Source organism: Sceloporus occidentalis, unplaced genomic scaffold (assembly GCF_023333645.1).
Source record: "Sceloporus occidentalis isolate IW3139 unplaced genomic scaffold, rSceOcc1.0.p SCAF_21, whole genome shotgun sequence".
Lineage (NCBI taxonomy): Eukaryota > Metazoa > Chordata > Lepidosauria > Squamata > Phrynosomatidae > Sceloporus > Sceloporus occidentalis.
This window is the reverse complement of record NW_028317001.1, coordinates 11594543-11617621: the sequence shown is the minus strand read 5'-3', so window position 1 is coordinate 11617621 and position 23079 is coordinate 11594543. Positions and strand designations below refer to the sequence as shown.

General features: G+C 45.3%; 1 pseudogene; it reads right to left on the bottom strand.

Moving 5' to 3' along the window:
* The window catches only part of LOC149301601 (uncharacterized), a 136520-nt pseudogene that overhangs the window by 72922 nt on the left and 40519 nt on the right, over positions 1–23079 (bottom strand).

Here is a 23079-nt window from a genome sequence, read left to right as displayed (position 1 = left end):
AAGGTAATTATTTGAGGGGGGAGCCCAATCTGGATCCTGTGGGCCTCTAAGCCTAGTTCCCAGGTTGCCAGGGAATTGCTAGAGCTTTGAGATCCCTCTGTCTCCTTCCTCTTGGCTTTGGCCTAGATTTTGGCTCTTCTCTCCCTCCCCCAGAGCCCCCTCCCCCCAGGACTCCAGAGAAAACTTCTCCCCCCCCCATTTTTTTTTTGTTTCCAATGCTATTGAACCCTATCCTGTGTGATGCTTTCTATTTGGCACAAAACCCTTCCCCAAATGTGGCATCAGAAGGGAGGGTCTCTCCTCTGCCCCACTTTCCAGGAGGGAAGGGGCTCCTCAAAGCCCTTTTTACCTTTGGATCCTCCTCTCATCCATGGTCATGTCTCTCTCCAAGGGTCCCCCCTGCTCTCTCTTCTCATAATAACTCCCCAAGTACCTGGTACCCAAGGAATCCCCCAAGGAGGGGGCAGGGAAGGAAAGAGGGAGAGGAGGCCTGCCTTTCTCTTGGGGGAGAAGAGGGGCTTCCTTCCTTCTTATAACAGCCCAAGGGCCCCCCAGAAGACCCTGCAGCCATTCCTCTGAAAGAACGAGGGCTCTCCTCACATCCCTCCCTCCTCAGAACAGACTGTGAGGGCAGCCATTGCTTCAGGGACTGAGACTGCGCATGCCCATATGGCCCCAAAGGCCCCTCCTCAGCATGTGCAGGGATTGCCAGGGCCTAGATGCTGCTGCCTATTCCGCTGGTGGCCTTTGCGGGAAAGTAAGGTATGCGCCGGGAGTTCAGCGGCCTCCCCTTCCTTCCCTCCTTTCTTTCTTTGAGGAGACCACAATGGAGGCCAAGGTGCAGAGCTGGACTCAGGAGGGAAAGCCAGGAAAGAAAGGCTCTAGTTTTGAAATATAGCTCTCTCTGTGTATCCTGTATGTTTGTGTGTTTCTGTGCACATATGTGTGTGTGTGCCCCTTCTGTTCTTAGGGCTGGGAATGCAGCTGAGGACTGAGGATAGAAGAAAGGGTCAGTTTTGGGCAAATTCAGAACTTCTGTGCATCAAAGAGTCCAGTGTGTTGAAATAGCAAAGAACTTTATTGAGAACACACAGAAACCCAGTGTTTAAGCCAGAACTGCCCACTCCAATACAAACAATATATTAGAACCCCAAACGTTCAACATCACCCTCTTCCAAACCTAGCCTCACCCCCAATTCCCACAGTCTATGCCCCACAGGTAACAAGGCCCCCTTTGCCATTCCCACAAACTAGCCCTTTCTGTTAATACCCCAAAATTTTCTTCAGACAACATCTCACACTTTGCAAAAGATACCATTCCCATTCTATCCAGCTGCAACAAATCCCACCCCTCATCTACCTAACCTATACCGCAATCCACAATCTACGACAAATATACAACCCAAAACAATTACCTATACTATTACCAATTAAAACTTAAACTTAACAAAATATGACTTTAAAACATAAATAGACATATGGACAGACAAAGCTAATAAACAAAATCATAAGGGCTTTTTCTTATTACCACAGGATTAAAAATATATTCTTTGTATTCCTTCTTGACAAATATAATGTTAGTTCAATACTGGGATTTCTGTAGCTTCTCTCCTGTGTGGCCTCTCTCATGTCTCAGTTGGACTGACTTGTCAGAAAAGCATTTCCCACAATGCTGGCATTTGTATGGTTTCTCTCCTGTGTGGCCTCTCTGATGTGTCTTTAGGTACGCCTTTGAAGAAAAACATTTCACACAATGCTGGCATTTGTATGGCTTCTCTCCTGTGTGGACTCTCTGATGTGTCACTATGTTTGACTTTGAAGAAAAACATGTCCCACAATGCTGGCATTTGTATGGCTTCTCTCCTGTGTGGATTCTCTGATGTTTCACTAGGTCTGATTTAGAAGAAAAACATTTTCCACAATGCTGGCATTTGTATGGCTTCTCTCCTGTGTGGACTCTCTGATGTATCATTAGGGTTGAGCTCCGAGCAGAACCTTTCCCACAATGCTGGCATTTGTATGGATTCTCTCCAGTATGGACTCTCTGATGTGTCACTAGGACTGACTTTGAAGAAAAACCTTTCCCACAATGCTGGCATTTGTATGGCTTCTCTCCAGTATGGACTCTCTGATGTGTCACTAGGTCTGACTTCGAAGAAAAACCTTTCCCACAATGCTGGCATTTGTATGGCTTCTCTCCTGTGTGGACTCTCTGATGTCTCACTAGGTTTGACTTCTGAGAAAAACATTTCCCACAATGCTGGCATTTGTATGGCTTCTCTCCTGTGTGGATTCTCTGATGTTTCACTAGGTCTGATTTAGAAGAAAAACATTTCCCACAATGCTGGCATTTGTATGGCTTCTCTCCTGTGTGGCCTCTCTGATGTTTCACTAGGTTTGACTTCCAAGAAAAACATTTCCCACAATGCTGGCATTTGTATGGCTTCTCTCCTGTGTGGCCTCTCTGATGTTTCACTAGGTTTGACTTCCAAGAAAAACATTTCCCACAAGGCTGGCATTTGTATGCCTTCTGTCCGGTGTGGACTCTTCGATGCATGACAAGGATTGACTTGTAAGTAAAATGTTTCCCACAATGCTGGCATTTATGTGACTTCTTTCCTGTGTGGACTCTCTCATGACTCAGATGTTTTTCTGTAAAGAAGGACAATGACAGATGAGACTGAAAATCAGACTAAAGACAGGAGGGTGTTACCCCACGATTTAGCCCTCATTAACCTCTCCTTATTTGAGATTAAATTAATAAATTTGCTGTGAGTAACCCAAGCAGGACCCTGCTGCTTATGCTCTAAATCCATGGAATGATTGTATCCTTACTCATAGGAGCTAGCAAAGAAGAGACTGGATGGGGACTGCCTTGAGGGAATCAGTGGAAGCAGATAGTCAAAGGACTGTTGAAAAAATATTCCATGAAACATGTGCAAAAATACTTTGATTGACAGGTGGCATCATATCCTGTGAGGCTGCCATAGAGTCCTGAGTGAGAGCCCAAGGCATGATGCAAGCTAATTGTAGAGGTCACTTCATGCTGTTTGGCACCAGGAGATGACTCCCAACCAATACAGTGTACAGCTCACATGCAGATTGGTGTGGATTGGACTGGAGTTCTGTGTACAAGAGATGGTGAAGTTCACGGAAGTCGGAGATGAAAGCTTGCAAATATTTGTATTATTTTGTAACTCGAGATAGATTTTTTTTGTGTGTAAAAAGTGGTCAGTGCATTGCCAATATCTATACCTGGATATTTGCTTCCGTACTCTGCTATGTTATTGTTGAGCTGCATCTGGGAGTGTCACCCTCAGATTGTGCTGTATATTGGCTTGTGAACACGATAGGAATTCAGAGCCAAGAAGGACTGAGAGCCGGTGTGCTAATCCTTCTTGTCTGATTTATTTGCTCCAAGCACCCATTGCATTCAATTTGGTTTCAGACCATTCTTCCCCCAGGACACATTCTAAGGTGATTTAAACCCTTTCGGACACTCGGTTTCTGCCTCCAAGCAACAATTACAGCATAAATATCTGCCCTGACTGGCTGTTGTTTGACTTCATTCCAATTACAGACAGACAGTCTGTCGGTTTACATGGCTAAGCACCTCAATGCAGCCGCCAAACCCATTTGTCTCATGAACTCCTGACTTCTCTTCCCATTTCGAACCCTCAGCAATTGGAATCAAGATCCACCTAGGTAAAGTATTACCATTATGAAAGTCTTACATCTCTTGACCACTCCCACCTGTTATGTAGTTCTTGTGTGTGTGTGTGAACACTTATGTGTGTGTGTATGTGTGTGTGTGTGTATTATGCTTTTCCCCTCAATAAAAAAAAAAAAAAACTATTTCAAATACCTTTGGAGTTCTGTGTGCTTCCAGGTCTGGTATAGTTAAGCTGAATCCCAAGGTAGCTCTTGCCCCAACCAAACTTTATATCTCCTTTCAGCTAAGTACCTAATTCCCCTAAAAGCATAGCACTTGCGGCTGTCCTCCCCAGATTCCAGCATTCTGGGTAACAAAGGGCCTCTTGAATCAACCATGGAACTAAGCAAGCTCAGGTAGGAAAAGAAACATTAGAGAACATTGCCATTGTTCTCTAAGCCATTGCAGGGCCAACAGAGGGATTTTACCCAAGAAGTCTCTCCAGAGTCTCAAAAGGCTTGGAGAGGGGCCAAAAAAGCCAGGAAACCTGGTCAGGGATGGGCTGAGGAGCATTTGGAGTCAAAAAGCATTTATCTCCATGGTTCCTTCCCACAAAATCCTAGAATTGACAGTTTAGGATAAGATTTTTAGAATCCTTAGAAAGTGGAGAGCAATAGTGACTCACTAAACTACAAATTCCAAGATTTCACAGAAAGCTGCTACGACAAATTATGTGTGAAAGGGATCTAGGAGTCCTGGTAGACCACAACTTGAACCTGGGCCAACACTGTGATGCAGCAGCTAAAAAGGCCAATGTGATCCTAGGACACATCAATGTGAATATAGTGTTATGGCAGGGGGTTGGACTGGATGGCTTTTCTAGTTTCTTTCAACTCTTTGATTCTGCGTTATAGATTAAGGGAAGTAATAGTGCAATGCTGTTCTACTTTGGTCAGACCCTCACTTGGAATACTGTGTCCATTTCTGGTCACCACAATTCAAAAAGGATGTTGAGAAGCTGGAGTTTATCCAAAGGACAGCAGTAAAAATGGTGTTGGTTTGGAAACCATCAAGCCCTATGAGGAGTGGTTTAGGGATCTGGGAATGCTTAGCCTGGAGAAGAGAAGGTTAAGAGTGGATAGCCCTGTTGAAATATTTGAAGAGATACTGAGGATGGAGCAAGCTTGCTTTCTGCTGCTCTAGAGCAAAGGACATAGAACAATGGAAGCAAGCCACAGGAAAAGAGGTTCCACCAAAACATTAGGAGTAACTTCCTGACAGTAAGAGCTATTCAACAGTGGAATATACTCCCTCAGAGCATGGTGGGATCTCATTATTGTTTATTATTATTATTATTATTATTATTAATTTCTAAAGCGCGCCTTCTTTGAAAGTCTTTAAAGGTCTTTGAAGGTCTGTAAACAAAGGCTAGGTGGCCATCTGCTGATGATGCTTTCAATGTGTATTCCTGCATGGCAAGGGGTTGAACTAGATGGTCCTTGTTATCTGTTTAAAGTCTTTGATTCTATAATTCTAAAGTGGAATCATAGTGCCATGATAATGCAGAATGAAAGGGCCCTCAGTCTTCATAGTAAGGGCAACGAATTCAGCTTCCTTACCCACAGAGGCCACATTCTCGTAATTTTCCATCATCACATCATTGTACATAAGTCTCTGCTTCTTCGTCAGCAGTTTCCATTCATCCTCAGTGAAATATACTGCCACATCTGCAAAGGTCACCTGCAATAGAAAATAGCCCTCATCCAGAGAATGACTAATAAAAGGGGAGGGAGAAGCACATGATGCATCCCAAAAATTATTTGATCACCTCAGAATTTAGTCCAGGAAATAAACTTTAAATTCTGTCAGCAAGAAAAAAGCTACTGCCTTTCAGGTCCAGTTTGTCTCAAATTCTTTCAATGTAATATACAATATAATTTAGGCCATGGCTGGGATATTAATGATAGATTAGAATACTGACTATCCCAACAGGTATAGTACATTTAGCCTCCAAAGATTATAGTGCATTTAGCCATTTGTTGCCAAATTTCAGAGGCGAATGTCATTTTTAAAAAGCAGTTCTTGGGAGCACTGTGGGCTTGAAGGCCATGGGGACACCCCCAATTTAGATCCAGAGACATTCTCCCATATCCCCCAACATTTCACAGATGGAAAAAACAAGACATATGTGGACAAGCAACAGCAGAAAGTGGTGAAGATGGACAAAGATGTTTATGAAGAAGATCACACAAGTGGGAAAGGGCACAACAGTTTGTTTTTGCCTTAGACTCCTAGCAAGGGCAAGTCCCTGCCCCCTTCTTTCTTCTCCAACCCCCACTTTTGAGTTGATGGGGTGCAAACTCCTTGGCAATCATTATGCAGAAATTGAAATTGGGAAAGTGGGAGGAGAAGAGAGAAACCAGGACATTTTAAAAGCCCTCAAAATATTGGGATGACAGAGGATTAACCAGGACTGCCTCTGCCAAACTCAGACAGTACTTTATTTGTTTCCTTTCATAAATTGGCCCAGCAGTGATCCAGATGAAGCTAATAGAATAGTGACTCACCAAAGAGTTGTTGGACCTTGGCAGCCTCCTTCTCTTGGAGCCCATCTCCCTCCGGTTGGCCTCTGTGTTGGCCATCAGGTGGGCAGGGGTCCTGGTGGTCCTGCACTTGGGTCACTTCCAGAAAGGGAGGCCCCAAAGCCGTGTACAAGAAGGCCGAGATGAAGGTCCTGAGAAAAGGGCCCAGGGTTAGGATTGGCTTGGCAAGAAACCCTGCAGCATTCAAGGAGACAGAGAACAGCATCCTGCTGGTGACACACGCCGATGACATATGCCTCTGTTGGGCCAATGCAGAGGTGGGCATTTGCTTCCTAGCCCGATTCCACACGGAGCAACACTGGAGCATAGAGGGTTCTGCTGGGTCAGGCTTTCTGGCCTAGTGGCCTCCCATTGGCCAAAGCAGTTGCCCTCCATCTTCCAGGGAGTTCCCAGGTCAAGCAAGGCAGGAAAGGAGCTCTCTCTTCTCTGGTTGCCCCCCTTCCATGGGATCCAGCCCTCCTTCCAGGATCAGGGAGGGGGGGGCACCAGAGGATTGAGCTGATGGGAAGGGAACAACCAATTCCCATGGCAGCCTTCTGCATGTAGAGAAGTCACAATTCTGAGAGTGTATCTGCCCATGTGGAGAGTGCCTATTTTCCACACTGTTGCCTGGCCATCTTGGCTTGGGAATGTCCTGTTCTAGCCACAAGTAGGACTAAATCTTAGCCTGTATCCAATCCTATACTTAGTCCTGATCAGAGTAGAATCACTCAGTCTCTTGGATTTACCTATAGATTGACTCATGTCAATTATGGGTTGAGTCGGTCTACGCTAGGTTTAACCAACAGGATTCAGGCCTCCTCAGACTTTAAATTCCGATAAGTTGCAATAGAATGTAGAAAATATATATACATAATTATGCATTGTATAAAATTCATTGTATGTACTTTAGTGTCAATAAAAATTATTTTAAAAAAAGATTTTAAAGGCAGGAATGTTAATTTTTCCATGCTGCATCATCATCACTGATGAGAATTTGATTTCTCTTTCATGCAGAGGAAGAGGAGGAGGAGGAGGAGGACCACCTTCTTTATGGAAAGAGCAGATCATTAAACAGAGAGTCTGTGAACATCTAGAAAGCAATGCCATAATCACATAAGGTCAATATTAGTTTCAGAGAAATAAGTCATGCCTGACAAATCTAATCTCGGTAGATGATCCTGGTAGATGAAGGGAATGCTATGGATATAGTATACCTTGATTTCAGTAAGGTTCCCTATGTCATTCTTGCAAAGAAGCAATTTTGGGCTGCATCAATAGAAGTATAATGTCTAGATCAAAGGAAGTAACAGTGCCACTCTATTCTGCTCTGGTCAGGTCCCACCTGGAACATTTTGTCCAGTTCTGGGCACCACAGTTCAAAAAGGATGTTGAGAAACTGGAGTGTGTCCAAAGGAGGGCAACTAAAGTGGTGCAGGATTTGGAAACCATGCCCAATGAGGAATGACTTAGGGAGCTGGGGATGTTTAGCCTGGAGAAGAGAAAGTTAACAGGTGATATGATAGTTCTATTTAAATTTTTGAAGGGATGTCATATAGAGGAGGGAGCAAGCTTGTTTTCTGCTGCTCCAGAGAACAGGACCCAGAACAATGGATGCAAGCTACAGAAAAAGAGATTCCACCTCAACATTAGGAGGAACTTCCTGACAGTAAGGGCTGTTCGATAGTGGAACACACTTCTTCCTTGGAGTGCAGTGGAGTCTGCGTCCTTTGAGGTCTTTAAGCAGAGGCTGGGTGGCCATCTGTCAGGGATGCTTTGATTGAGAGTTCCTGCATGGCAGAATGGGGTTGGACTGGATGGCCCTTGAGGTCTCTCCCAACTCTACGATTCTTTGATTCTATTATTTATATTCCAGGTGGAGAAACTCTGGCCCCTGGGCTGGATAAGACCTGTATTTCTTCAATGATCTGATCGATGGCCGCCCCCATTATGCCCCCTTCTCCATATAGACACTGGTGAAAATAATCATTTCATTTTTACAAATGAGAAAAATCTCTGAGCTTAAGTACTGTGTTTATAATAATAATAATAATAATAATATTAATAATAATAATAAATTTATGTATATACCACCTTTCCGAAAAGATCAAAGCAGTTTACAAACTGACAATTACAAAATGTCTGTGTTTGTGGGTGTCAGTCATAGCACGAGCATGAAATATGCCCCTCCTCCCTCTGCTTGCTAAAGCCACACAGAAATTGAGGCATGTACATTTGTGTGCATTGTTTCTGAATGGATCTATTGTCAAAATCACAATTTCTTCACATTTCCTTGTATATTTTTTCAAAAGATGCACACTGCTGAATATGTTGCACTTATACAACAAAAATCTATAAATGTATAGGATTATGAGTGAAACTAATATGTCACAAAGCTCTAGTAAACACCACATACACATATAGTCCCCATAAAAAGGACTCACTGGAGCATTGTGTCTGAGGTCTTGAAATCTCACTTCCACCTTCTGGGAAAACAATGCTGCTAGAGACTGAAATTGGGGCTTTATGCCTGCAAAGTATGGCCTCACTCTCTCAGTTGCAACCTTTCCATACAATCCTGGACTGAAACATTTAAACAAAGGTCCTCTTTCAGCTCCAGGAATAAAGACCTGCTTTCAGTATAAAGACCCTGATTCCTGCAGCCCCAGAAAGGGCTCTCCTTCAGTCCTTTATGGCCGGAGCTTCCCTGGGTCAGAGGCAGTCTCCTCAGCCGTAGAGAAGGGTTGCTCTGAGTGCGAAGGAGGAGGAGGTCCAAGGGCTGAGGGAGGGAAGGCAATGGGGAAAGGTCAGTGCCAATGGCCATGGAGGGCAGAAGGTGACAATGCCTAGGAAACTCCCCTGAGTCCCAGCCATTCTAGGAATGGGTGGCAGGAGTGAGTCTAGGGGGCTGAGGGGGTCTCCTTTCCCAAAGGGGGAGGCAAGGACCGGTGGACCCTCCCCAGCTAGGGCCCAAAGGGAGGGTCTCTTTCCCCACCTCTCTCTCCCAGACTCCAAAGCCCAGCCTCCCCACTGGTTCTGAGTCCCCTGCCTCCCCTTCCTCAGACCCCCACAGACCCCTTCCTTCCTTCCATTCTTCCTTCCTTCCTTCCTTCTCCCCAAAGTGGAGGGCCAAAGGCAGAAAGGGAAAGTCTCAGGGACAGAAAGAGGAGCCTCTTGGTTCAACTGAGGAGGCCTCAGAGAAGGTTCCAGATCATTATTCCCCTCAGTCACAAGCAGCAGAAAATGGCTGCCAGAACACAAAACGGTTGCTTCTGTGCCAGTGTTTGGCAGATGGCAGTTTGAGGCCATCAGAGAACCCAAAATGGAGGATGAAAGGGCCCCAAAGTCGGAAGGGACACCAAACAGAGTTTCTGAACCTAAACAACACAGATAGGTTTTCCTGATGCTATTGAACCTGATCCCCTCCTTAATTACAATCAATAGTGAAAGATATTACTATTAATATTAACAGTGCCCATCGTCCACAACCCAGCTCAGGTCCTGACCGCTCAGGGAGGCCAGTCCAGCTGCAGGACTGGGACCATGTTAACTGCCCTGGCTCAGTGCTAGGGCATTCTGGGAAATGTAGTTTTGTGAAACATTGAGCCTTCTCTGTCAGAGAGCTCTGGGGCCACAAGAAACTCCATTTCCCAGGATTCCCTAGCACTGGGCCAGGGCAGTTAAAGTGCTCTCAAACTGGACTATTGCTGCCGTGTGTTTTGGACCTTTCTTGGCCGCAAACTGTCCATAGCCTGCAATGCATCTCCTAATTCTGTTGGCAGTCCCTCCCTCTCAACACTTTCTCATTTCCCCCCAAAACCAGCGCAAAGCTGGCAGATGGAAAGAGGTTTTAAAGCAGCATTTAAATCTGCCATATTTGTTTTTAAAAGACTAAATGTCCCAAATGCTATTATCAGTTTTGTAGCTATTATTACAGAAAGATGTAGAGTGCAAACTCCTCAAGTACCTTTATTTTCTGGAGTGAGATGGGCTTTTCCAACTGACTCACTATGATGATCTCCGGTGGTCCAAGCAGCCAAACTGCAGCCCTGTAATAATAATAATATAATAATAATAATAATATACCCCTCTCTTCAGCCAAAAGGCTGTCAGAGTGTCTTACAAATCGTTAATTACACATTTAGACATAATGGCTCTTAGCCCAGCAGACCCTTAACTTCCTTAAATCACGCTGCCACCATCCAGTGGATTTTTTTTTACTTTTTAATAATATTTTATTATTAAAACATATATACAAACAAACATATATCAATCTTCATATACAAACATACACACACACACACACACACACACACACACACATACACACATACCTACTTATGCATTTCTATCTTACATATTCATCTTTCATCCTTTATTAATATATTCTAACAAAAATATTCTAAAGAGGGGTCACTTTTCTCTTGCCTCAGCTCTTACTCTAACCTTTATCTTTCTACTTTAATCCTTTCCAAAACACACACTCTCTGTCTCTCCAGTGAATTATAAAAGGACTTCCCTTAAACTACACTGGGACCAGTTAAAGAACCTTATTTCTACTTCTTTACTGATCTTCCCAAGCATCAACTGAGCCAAAACACGTGTAAAAGGAGCGTCGAGTAGTAGATACTCCAAGGAGGTATTTATCATAGATAACAACATATAACTAAAATATAAGTCATACAAGATATTAAGAATCTTGCAGGTACAATATTTGTAAGTATATAATGTTCAATTCATAGAAGCTATTAAAGAAATAAATAAACCTAAGCGTCCAATTCTGAGACTAATTTCCAAGACCCGCTCTTCAACTCTCTTTTTCGATCTCCAACCGACACAATTCCCCCAACTGTCTCTTGGTCTCTCAGGCCTTATATCTCCTTCTCACGGAAGCTTCCAGAAGGACATTTATCTTGCTCTCTGATTGGTCAAGAGAGCCTTCCGTAGCAGTGATGTCATTCTGCATTTGCATAAACCTCCCTTTTCTGCCTGAAGAAGACCTCCATTGACTGGAGCCCAGTCATTACACTTTCCCAAGGCAAGGCTTGCACCTATTTCCCAATGTTGTTCTTGGTGTCTGCCTTCCAGTTGTTTCCAGGTCTTATGGTGACTTTATGGGAGTCTCTGAAGGGGTTTTCTTGGCAGGTTTCTTCAGAGTGGGTTTCCCATGGCCATCCTCTGAGGCTGAGAGAGTGTGACTTGCCCAAGGCTTCAGTTGTTTTGGAAGCGTTTTTGCTTTATCTTCTAGAAGGCAGCTGAAGTGTTGCTTCTTGCTCTGAAGAATGAGAGGAACCTTCTGGCATCCAAAAGGCTAACATTCTCTGGAGTTATGTCTGATCATATGAATATATAGGATTGCAATGCCTGTTCATTTATTAAAAGGTTTATAGGGCACCCCATATCATAGAATCTATGTCTCTTAATAGCAGTTAACTGTAAAAATTTTGTTAAACGGATGTAATGTGTTATAATATAATCTCAAAATCTGTATAGATGGCTTGATTTAACGGTAAAATTTGTAAATGAGGAGTTATAGCCGTATTTTACCATACCATCAAACTAATCCAATTGGGGACTAAATTCTAATGAAGTTACCCCAATCAGTTGCATCTGATTAATTTGTATTAATAAATTAAATTAGTTTGCTGAGGCACCAGAGCTCTCTGGCAGAGAAAGCTCAATGTCTCAGGACACTACAGTTCCCAGAATTCCATAGCACTGAACCAGGACAGTTAAAGTGGAGTTAAACCAGATTATCTCCTCAGTGTGGATGCAATTTAAGAGAAGGCAACTGTTACAAAGGGAAGGAGCGATGCAGATGAAATAGATGAGGAGAATGACAGGAGGATAGATGTAGACGTGGCTGAAATGGATGGGGCTCTGACACGGAGGACCCCGTTTGAATTTGGCTGCCAGGGATGGGGAAATAGAAGGGAGGAAGAAAGGTGCAGCTGTCATTCAGGTGGAAGTGGAACCAGGCTCCTTTCTTCACTCCAGAAGTGCAAAGGTTCAGGATGCGTTCAGACCCCCACTGAGCATGCGCAAGGGTCCCAGTTAAAATCGTTGAATCTGCATGGTATGCACCGTGTGGTGATACAATTTGCACTCGCTCCGCTTTGCCTGAATCCGCATCATGTGACTTGCCTTGGATTCAATTCCCATCTATTCGGAAGAGTAATGGAAGGGCACTTTGTAGTTTACCTCTTGCTTGGACAGGGGATATGATTGTGGTTTTGAACTAATATGTCTTGAATGTGGTGCTCTATTACACAATATCATAGAGTTGTTTGTGAGGTGTATTAAAACTATCTTCCCCATTTCTGATCCCTTTTAAAACCCATGTTCCCCAGAGGAAGCAGAGCTGTGTAAGAAAACCCTCTCAGAAAAGAGACACAAAATGCACACTTCCTCCCTTTTGGCCCAAGGAGCCTGGCCTCCTTCTGACTCTAAAGCCTCAGGGAGAGAAAGAGAAGCCAATGGTCAGTTCAACTGAGGCCTTAGAGAAGGTTCTGGAACAATATTCCCCACAGTCACAAGCAGCACACAAAATGGCTGCCAGAAGGCAAAATGTGAGTCTGGGGCAGTGGGTGGGGTCTTCCAGCTGCTCTGCCCCCATTGGCCAGCTTCAAGAAGAGGCGGAGCTTCAGCTTCTATATTTAGCTCTCGGTGGGGAAGAGAGAATGAGGAGAGAGCAGCAGCGTTTTAGAGGGAGAAAGAGACAGACAGACAGACATTAAGGGAGGAAGGAAGGAGAGAGAGGGGGGAGTGGAGTGAAGCGACAGCAGAGAGACAAGGCCTGGAACCACTAGGCTTCACTGCTGCCCTGAGGTCTGGCTAGGTCTGGCTTGGGTCTTCTGCTGCTGGTGCTTTCCTTTGGCCACTGCCATTAAGGAGGGGAGGAAGGAGGCCAGCAGTGCTTCTAGGCAAGGCCCAGTCTCTCTGAAGGTGGGAGAGTGGGGCTCCCCAAAAGGGATTTCAATGCTTTTAATGGTTGCTCTCATGCTGTAGCGATGATGATGATGATGATGATGATGATGATGATGATGATGATGATGATGATATCAGGCCTGGGGGGGGATGGAGCTGCCGCCAGACCTTAATCATCATTAATGCCACTGTCGCTAGGCCTTCTTGCTCTGAAGCACTGTAATGGCCATGGCTCAGTGTCATGGAACTCTGGGACTGTTCTTTTTGTTTGGCATTTTAGGTATTGTTAAGGTTTGGAAATCCTGTTTGGGATCCCTTCCGACTTTGGGGCCCTTTCACCCTCCATTTTGGGGTCCCTGGAGGCCTCAAACTGCCAAATGCCAAGCACTGAGGCAGAGGCAGCCATTTTGTGTTCTGGCGGCCATTTTGTGCTGCTTGTGACTGTGGGAATAATGTTCCAGAACCTTCTCTGAGCCTCAGTTGAACAGAGGCTTCTCTTTCTCTCCTGAGGCTCCAGAGTCAGAAGGAGGCCAGGCTCCTTGGGCCAAAAGGAAGGAAGTGTGTCTCTTTTCTGAGAGGGTTTTCTTATTTCAGAGCTCTGCTCCTTCTGGGGAACATGGGTTTTAAAAGGGATCAGAAATGGGGAGGGTAGTTTTAATACAAGCCTTATTCTTCTTCTTATCAAACATCGGTCTTTGGCTTCTAAGAGAAGGCTTGTTCCCCAAAAAAGGCCAAAAGTAGCTGCTTTGGGAGGTTTTAAATGTCTCCCCAGTTTCCTTATTAATAGATTTTCAGGCAAGAAGGAAGACCAGACCATCTCATATTATCAAGAATGAAACAAACAAGCAAACATATAAACAAACAAACAAGGATAAGGGACTGTTTGGGGACTTTTTGTGTTCTCACAGCCATCGGGTGCGATCAGGAAAACCTTTCTTTAGGATCAGAAATCCTGTTTGGGGCCCTTCCGACTTTGAGGCCCTTTCATCCTCCATTTTGGGTTCCCAGAAGGCCTCAAACTGCCAACTGCCAAGCGCTGAGGCAGAGGCGGCCATTTTGTGTTCTGGTGGCCATTTTGTGCTGCTTGGGACTGTGGGGAATAATGTTCTGGGGACTCAGGGCCAGTGGGGAGGCGGGGCTTTGGGGACTGGAAGAGAGAGTTGGGACAGAGACCCTCACTTTGGGCCCTAGATGGGGGGTCCCACCAGTCCTTGCCTCCCCCTTTGGGAAAGGAGACGCCCTCAGCCCCCTGGACTCACTCCTGCCACTCATTCCTAGAATGGCTGGGACTCAGAGGAGTTTCCTAGGCATTGCCACCTTCTGCCCTCCATGGCCATTGGCACTGACCTTTTCCCATTGCCTTCCCTCCCTCAGCCCTGTGGACCTCCTCCTCCTTCGCACTCAGAGCAGCCCTTCCCGACGGCTGAGGAGACGGCCTCTGACCCAGGGAAGCTCCGGCCATAAAGGACTGCAGAAGAGGCCTTTCTGGGGCTGCAGGAATCAGGGTCTTTGTACTGAAGGTAGGCCTTTATTCCTGGAGCTGAAAGAGGACCTTTGTTTGAATGTTTCAGTCCAGGATTGTATGGAAATGTTGCAGCTGAGAGAGTGAGCCCATGCTTTGCAGGCATAAAGCCCCAAATTCGCTCTCTATCAGCATTGTCTTCCCAGAAGGTGGAAGGGAGATTTCCAAACCTCAGACACACAGTGCGCAAGTGAGTCCTTTTTATGGGAACTGTGTGTGTATGTGTTGTTTACTAGAACTTTGTGAAATATTAGTTTTACTGGGTTTATAAAATGAATTTATATACGTCTTCACTTACCCCAAATGAGCATAATCCAGGGTGCAATATTCAAGTCATAAACCTATACATTTATAGATATTTGTTATATCAAGTGCAACGTATTCAGCAGTTTGCATCTTTTTAAAAAAATATTCAAGGAAAAATGAAGAAATTGTGATTTTAACAATAGATCCATTCAGAAACAATGCACACAAATGTACATGCCTCAGTTTCTATGTGGCTTTAGCAAGAAGAGGGAGGAGGTTCATACTTCATGCTCCTGCTATGACTGACATAGCAAACACAGCAGTTAAGCTTAGAGAAATAGTCTCATCTGCAAAAATAAAGTAATAATTTTGACCAGTGTTTAAATGGGGAGGGGGCCATGATGATGGGAAGACATGGATTAGATCTGTAAGGTAATTCATGTCTCATCCAGCCCAAGAGCTAGAGCTTCTCCACCTGGGACATAAAGCAGGTCCTCCCCTCCTCCTCTGTGTGAAAGAGAAGTCAAATTCTCATCAGTGATGATGACACAGCATGAAAAATTTGCATTCCTGCATTTAAAAATCTGAGGAGTACTGAATCCTGTTGGTTAACCCTAGAGAGTAGACCCACTGAACCCATAAGTGACTGGTGAGTCAACTTATAGATAAATCCCACTGATTCAGTGATTCTACTCTGATCAGGACTAGGCATAGGATACATGCTAGGATTTAGGTCTGAATGTGGCTGGAAGAGGATATTCCCAAGACAAGATGGACAGGCAACAGTGTGGAAAATGGGCACTCTCCACACGGGCAGAGACACTCTCAGAATTGTGACTTCTCTGCATGCAGAAGGCTGCCATGGGAATTGGGTGCTCCCTTTCCATCAGCTCAATCCTCTGGTGCCCCCTGATCCTGGGAGAAGGGCTGGATCCCATGGAAGGGGAGCAGCCTGAGAAGAGAGAGCTCCTTTCCTGCCCTTCCTGACGAGGGGCCTCCCTGGGGAAGGGCCATTTGTAGACCCATTCCACCCAGAGCAACACTGGAGCATAGAGAGTTCTACTGGTTTGGCCACTGGGAGAATGAGGAACCACCAGGCCAGACAGCCTGACCCAGCACAACCCTTTATGCTCCAGTGTTGCTCCGAATGGAATCAGACTACAACTGGCCATTCAGTGACCCAGGTCCTACCATACAGTTGTGGAAGGCATCCCGCATGGCCATTCCATGCCTGGTGAGAGTGTTGGTGTGAGGTATTAGAGAAGCATCCAGCTGTGTTTCTGTAGTCAGAAGCAAAATGAAGAAATCTTCCTCTGAGGGCATTGTGGATCTCTGCAGGTTTCAGCAGATAATGCACTCATTTCACATCCAGCTATGAGGACATAGTCAGGACCCTTTGCAATTCCCCATCCCCTGATCCCCAGCTACTCTCACAAGGCATGGAGTAACTGGTTGTGTAGGGGAGCTGCAGTGAGTCTGTGCTAGGTCCAGGGGGTTTTGTTTGGTGCAGAGGGAGGAAGGGAATGCTCACCTCTACATTGGCCCAAAGGAGGCATATGTTACCTGCGTATGTCATCAGCAGGATGCTGTTCTCTGTGTCTTTGACTGCTGCAGGGTTTCTTGCTAAACCAAGCCTTACCCTGGTCTCTTTTCTCAGGAACTTCATCGCGATCCCCTTGTACACAGCGTTGGGACATTGTTTGCTGGAAGTGACCAAAGTGCAGGGCCACCAGGATCCCCCTGCCCACCTGATGGCCAACACAAAGGCCAAGCAGACGGAGCTGGGCTCCAACAGAAAGAGGCTGCCGAGGGTTAACAGCTCTTTGGTAAGTTGCCATCCTGACTATTCGTTTTATCTGTGTCTGTGCTGGATCATGAAAGCAAGCAGAGAAGATACTGTCCCGGTTTGGCAGAGAGAGTCCTGGTTAATCCTCTGTCTCCTCATTTTTTCAGGGGCTTAGGAAATGTCCTATTTCACTCTCCTCCTCCCATTTCCTCCTTCTCCTCAGGTCAGTTCAGAACCTGCATTCCAGGTTCAAAAGAGTCTACAGCCCATCAATTCAAAAGAGGGAAGAGGGGAGGAGAGAAGGGGGCAGGGTCTTGCCCTTGCCAGGAGTCTGAGCCAAAAGCAAAATGCTGTACCCTTTCTCGCTTGTGTGATCTTTATCATTAACAACTTTGGCCATCTTGACCCACTTCTGGTGTTGCTTGTCCACATGTGTGTTGCTTTCCCCATCTGTGAAATGCTGGATGATATGGAAGAATATCTCTGGACTTAAATTGAGGGTGGGCCCAGTGACCCTGAAGCCCAGAGTACTCCCCAGAACTGTTTATTAAAAATGAAATTTGCCTCTGAAATTAGGTGAAATATGGCTAAATGAAAACTAATATACATGTTGGAATAGCCAGTATGTTAATCAATCAATAATATTCCAGAAATGGCTGAAATTATATTGTTTATCATATTGTATATTATATTGAAAGGATTCGAGACAAACTGGATCTCAAAGGCTGTAGCTTTTTGCTTTCTTGCAGAATTTAAAGTTTATTTCCTGGACTGAATTCTGAAGTGTTGAAATAATATTTGCGATGCACCATGTGCTTTCCTCCCCTTTTGTTTAGTCACTCTCTGGATCAGGGCTATTTTCTATTCCAGGTGACCTTTCCGGATGTGGCTGTATATTTCACTGAGGAGGAATGGAAACTGTTAACGAAGAAACAGAGACTGATGTACAGTTATGTGATGATGGAGAATTATGAGAATGTGGCCTCTGTGGGTAAGGAACCTGAATCCATTTCCCTTCCTGTGAAGACTGAGGGCCCTTTCATAATTCACTGTCAGAGCGCTATGATTCCACTTTAGAATTGTAGAATCAAAGAGATGAAACAGACCACAAGGACCATCCGGTTCAATCTTCTGCCATGCAGGAATAGACATTCAAAGCACCCCCAAGAGATGGCCATCCAGCCTCTGTTTAAAGACCTCCAAAGAAAGAGACTCCACCAAACTCTGAGGGAGTATATTCCACTTTTGAAGAGCTCTTACTATCAGGAAGTTCCTCCTAAGGTTTAAGTGGAATCTCTTGTCCCTGTGGCTTGCATCCATTGTTCCATGTCCATTAATTTGAAATTAATAATAATAATAACCATAATGCGATGCCACCATGCTCTGATGGAGTATATTCCACTGTTGAATAGCTCTTATTGTCAGGAAGTTCCTCCTAATATTTTGGTGGAACCTTTTTTCCTGTGGCTTGTGTGATCGAGTTTGGATTTATATACATTTTGGGTACCAAGCGATCAAAAATCATGACTCCTGACTGACCCCATCACAGCCGCCATTATCCCAAAAGCGAGCTGACCACGTAGCCAGACAAGCCTAGCAGGCCATGGCTAAAGCAGAAAGGTAGATTTAAACCATTAAAACCAGTTCTGGGAGTTGCCATTGTCGCAGGCAACCTGAATGAGGACAAAGGAAGTTTGCCTCACCTATTGATGGTATTAAGTACCCAGCCATCTACATAGTAGTCTTCTCCCAAAGAAGTGGCAGACCCTTTTGTGTATCCATTGTTTAACTTTAGTCTTAGTCAATAGATAGCCATGAAGACCTTTGTTCCGCAGGTAGCTATAGCCTGAGGATACGTTTCGCAGTATAAATAAGACCCAGATTCCAGCCCTCCTTTGGGCTTTGTGAGCTACAGTTCCAAACCTCAACTCTGTCGAGCAATCACTCCGGAGCTCTCTTGGGCACTGTGCCCTGCTGAAATCACTTGGGCAAGCCAAAGCCCACTGTCTCTTTCGGGCCTCTTGTTAGCTTAGCCCACTGGAACTTAGCTCCTAGCCATCGCGGTTGCCGCTTGCTTTCTGTTCCCTGCTGCCGTGTTCACTTACCAACATCCCTCACATCTGTCGCTTGGAGAAGACTCCTAAGGTAAATATTTCAACGGTGCCTCTATCCTTTCTCCTTTACCCCCAACTCTTCCCCTCCCTTGCTTTAGCATTGAATGTGCGTGTGCATGTGTGATCCCTTTTTGGTTGTGTGGCTTTAATAAATGTTTATATTTTAATTGCAACTCATTGACATTGCAGTCTCTGTTTCTTGGGGTTGGACTATATGACCTCTGGTATACACATAGGGACCCAATCCGCTGCGTGCGTTGTTAGGACACGCCTCTTGTAAATTTGAGCTAATTAAATTCCTCTGATTCGATCCTTCCTAACACTTGCATCCATTGTTCTGTGTCCTTTGTTCTAGAGCAGCAGAAAGCAAGCTTGCTCCATACTCAGTATCTCTTCAAATACTTGAACAGGGCTGTCATATCCACTCTTAACCTTCTCTTCTCCAAGCTAAACATACCCAGCTCCCTAAATCAGTCCTCAGAGAGCATGGTTTCCAGACCATTCACCATTTTGGTTTCCTTCCTCTGGAAATGCTCCAGCTTCTCAACATCTGTTTCAATTGTGGTGCCCAGAACTGGACACAGGATTATTGCAAGTGAGCCCTGACCAAAACAGAATAGAGTGGCACTATTACTTCCCTTGATCTTGACACTATACTCCTATTGATACAGCCTAGGATCACATTGGCCTTTTTAGCTGCTGCATCACACTGTTGACACATGTTCAACTTGTGCTCTACTACCATTCCTAGTTCCCTTTCACACGTAATTTAATTGTCATAACAACTTCCTGTGGAATCTTGGAATTTCTAGTTTTAGTGAGGCACTATTGTTCTCCACTTTGTAAGGATTCTCAATATCCAATCCTAAACTGCCAATTCTGGAATTTTGTGGGAAGGAGCCATGGAGATTAATGCTTTTTGCCCCTAAATGGTCCTCAGCCCATCCCAGAACACGTAGCCCCTCTTCCAGCCTTTTGAGGCTCTGGAGAGGCTTCATGGGAAAAAGGCCTCCCTTGGCCCTGCAATGGATCAGAGAGGGCCCAACAGTGGCAAAATGGCCTCCATTTCCACAAAGGGATGCTGTGGGATATTGAGGGGCAAAACATTATACCATATTTTTATGCAACACAATTTGGGGTTTCCCCTGAGATCCCCTGGGGTCCAATGTGACCACCCCACTTCCGAATAGTAGTCCATCTCTGTCTTAGAGATGCCTTAAGGTTGTTTTAAGGCTCATCCCTCACACTTGACCCTCACTAATATCAGAAACCAGGTCCCAGACTCCTTGTTCTGCCTTTCCTAATGCATTAGTTGTATAGTGATTGTCTTGCCTTTCTCAAGAAATGAGCCTCAAAGTGTCCCTTTTGTGCATCACACTCTGGAGATTATCGCACGGCGTTCTGAGAACGTTCCTATCATCACGTGATGAGAACTTTCCTGGAACAGATATTACTGCATTAGTAAACTAGAACGTGATCAGAACGTGATCAGAACTGCATTTTACCGCACAGCGATTCCTTTTTCTTGAAACCGTTCTCAGAACAGTTTGCTGTATTACGTTTTGTGGGCTGTGTTCTGATGACGTCGCCACTCAGAGGTTGGACGGCTCGGGAGAGGCGCTGCTCCCAGGAAAGAGGAAAAAGGGAGGCTTGGCTTACTGAAATCCCTCACCTCCCTTCCCCATAGGAATCAATCCAAAAACGGAGGTTAAAAAAGAGCAGAGAGCCCTTATGGGTCTTCATCTGAGGAGGCAGAGGTTGCTTGGCTATGGGGATGTCCTGCCATCTCTCCCTCTCCCCTCTTTCCCCATAGAAATCAATCCAAAAACGGAGCTTAAAGAGCAGTGAGCCCTATGGGTCTTCATCTGGGGAGGCAGAGCTTGCTTGGCTATGGGGATGTCCTGCCATCTCTCCCTCTCCCCTCTTTCCCCATAGAAATCAATCCAAAAACGGAGCTTAAAGAGCAGAGAGCCCTATGGGTCTTCATCTGGGGAGGCAGAGCTTGCTTGGCTATGGGGATGTCCTGCCATCTCTCCCTCTCCCCTCTTTCCCCATAGAAATCAATCCAAAAACGGAGTTTAAAATCTCTCCCAGATGCAGACCCAAAGGGCTTGCCTCTGCTCCTTTTAAACTCAGTTTTTGGATTGATTTCTATGGGGAAGGGAGGTGGGGGATTTCAGTAAGCCTAGGGACTCTGGCTGGGAAAGTGCTTCTCAGCCTCACTGAGAAGTCTTCCCTCCGAAGATTCTCTTGGGAGGAAAGGAAGGCAAGCATCCCCCCCTCCCATCTTGTCTTCCCTCCGAAGGGAGTCTGAGGATTCTCTTGGGAGGGAAGGAAGGCAAGCCCCTATAAAACGCTGGGGCTTCATATGCTGGCATATGTTTGAAGAAAATAGGATAAAACCTATGTAACTTGATGGGCCAAGGGCAGAGTCCCCTCCTTGGCAGCCTGGGCTTTAAGGGAGCTCCACGGAGGTCCCTTCAAGCGGAGGGAAAGGGAGGGGACTGGACCAAGGGCAGAGCCCTGGCAGCCATTGCAGCTCTTTAAACCGGTTAGAAAAGAAGAGTCCTCTGCTGTCATCCCATTTCCTCCTGTGTGTGTGCATGTAATGTGTGCCTTCAGGTTGTGAGCTTCCCTCCCCGCTTTAACTCTTGTCTGGCTCTTTGCTATGGAATTCTGGGAGTTGTTTGCTTGCTTTTCTGTGGTGCTCCAAACAGAGGAGCTTTTGTGGGTTCCCTCCTGGAGGGAAGGAGGAGAAGGTCCTGGGCATCCCTGCCTCCTGCATTGTGACAGCACAGGAGCCCCACTGGACATGACACTAGAGGCCCCCGCAGAAGCAGCCAGACCCTCTCCCTCTTGCTCTCTGCTATGCCCCCCCCCCTGTTTCCCTCTCTCTTTCTCTCTCTTTCCCTTCTTTCCTCTTCTCTCACTTGTCCCAACTTTCTTCCCTTCCCTCCCTCCTTCTTTCCCCCCTCTCACACACACACCTTCCCTCACTGCAGTCGCTCGCCTGCCTGCCTCCCTCCCTGCCTGTCATTCTTTCAGCCAATCAGGAGACGGAGGAATGAGAGAACGGATTTGAGAACAGATAAGAATATCGCACACACTTCTGTTGGAACGTTCTCATCACGTTTCAGCTCTCTGGGAACACATTCATATCTGTACCCTCCTGGAACACATTTGGAACACATTTAAGCGTTCTGAGAACCCGATTGGAACACATACGTGCGGTATACTCAAATGCGTTCCGTTCTCATCACGGGATGAGAACGTTCTCAGAACCCAGTGCGATAATCTCCTCTGTGGGTGTGTGTCTGTGATAGAGAGATGGAGGCAATGTGAAAAACAGAAAGGCAGGGAAGAGATGCTGAAGGTCAAATGGTAAAGCAGTGCAGATGGGCAAGAGGCAGGGTTGGAGAGCGGAGGGAGAAAAGGAAGGGGATCAGGCCTCTGGGATCCAGGAGGGGAAGGCAGGAGCAAAGCCAGGATCGCCTAGCTTGAAAAACACACAAAGCATCACAAGAAGTAATTTGTATTGTAGCAATAAGGGTAAACATCAATCCATAAAATGAAATCCTAAACCTGGCAGGTAAAAATTGTCCCAAATAACTTTGAGAAATATAGACTTAAATAGTAGCTTTGGCACGGTTGCTTAGAAAGTTGTATCCTAATCGAGTATCTCCCAAGCTGAGTTATATAACATTTCAAGCAGAATACAAGCTGCACATGGCGTGTTTATAGTGTTTATAGTGGCAACCCACTCATTAACTTCAAACTTCTAAAATGATTCATATAAAACAGAACAGTCAAATGGATATAGTGCAGAAAACACCATATACAATCCTATTAATTCCAAAATGGAAGTTGTATAAAAATGTAATAGTCTTGGTCATAATTATTTCAAGATGGGTGTTTCTACATCTGTTCCAAAAAAAAATCTGCTACAAATAATCGCAGATGCACAATATCTGGCAACTTTAACAGTTACCTGCTCCTAATAATACAATTATTTGCAAGCTCTCCTCTCTGACTTCCATCTACTTCACCATCCCTTGTACACACAACTCTAATCCACACCAATCCACATGTGAGCTGTATACTGTATTGGTTGTGAGTCATCTCCTGGTGCCACACAGCATGAAGGGACCTCTGCAGTTAGCTTTCATCATGCCTTGGTCTCTGACTCAGGACTTTATGGCAGTCTCACAGGATATAATGCCACTTGCCAATCGAACTATTTCTCCACATGT